Raw genomic sequence first — 891 nt, forward strand, 5'->3', positions numbered from 1 at the left:
TCCAGTGCATCTGGTGTGGCGGTCAGGAGTCCTGGGGGTGGACTGGGTGGGGGGAAAGGAAGATCTTGGGCGGCCGGAGTGTTGGCTGGGATTGGGGTGGGGGTGAAGGGGACCGGGCTGGAGGACTTTCAGATAGGAGGCTTGGGGTGGAGGGATCTGGGGGCAGTCAGGGGGATCTGTGGGGCTGGGGAGGCAGGTTTGTCCAGGGCGCTTGGGGCTCGGGGATCTGAGGAGCTGGGGTGGGATTCAGGGAGATTGAGGAGCCTGGGTGGTGATGTGGGGCCGGGGGTTGATGAGAATCTGGGGCACTGGGATGGGAGTAAGGGATATCTGGAGGTTTGGGGGAGGCATTTGGAGTGGTCTAGGGGATGGGGGGTTAGAGCTCGAGTGAAGTCAGGGGGTTTTCCCTCTGACAGGTTCAGGTGTGATACCTGGTGTTGTGTCAAGCTTGACAGCAGTTTTGCTAAGAAGTGTGATGATGGATTTGTCTGGGATAGCTTGACCAGGGCTGATCCTGCCTGGATCCTGCGCTAGCAGGGCTTTGGCTTCTTTGGCCATGGGGTGATGTTCCAAGAAGGATTGCTGGGGAGAGATGGGATCCACCTGACAAAGAGGGAAGAGCATCTACACAGGCTCGCTAACCGAGTGAGGAGGGCTTTAGACTAGGCTCACCCTGTGATGGAGACCAAAGCCCTGAGCTAAGTGGGGAAGCAGGTGACCTGGAGGAAGAGCAAGCAGGATGGGGCCACAGGAGTGAGCTTTTCTTCCTGAGAAGTGAGGGCAATTAACCAGCTACCTTAGGTGCCCGTAGACACATTCACAGAGCCTCAGAAACGAGCAGGAGGCACTGAAGTCCTTGCAGAGTCAGAACTATGACACGATTAGAAAAAC

This window comes from Alligator sinensis, unplaced genomic scaffold (genome assembly GCF_000455745.1).
Source record: "Alligator sinensis unplaced genomic scaffold, ASM45574v1 scaffold1411_1, whole genome shotgun sequence".
In the NCBI taxonomy this organism is placed as follows: Eukaryota; Metazoa; Chordata; order Crocodylia; family Alligatoridae; genus Alligator; species Alligator sinensis.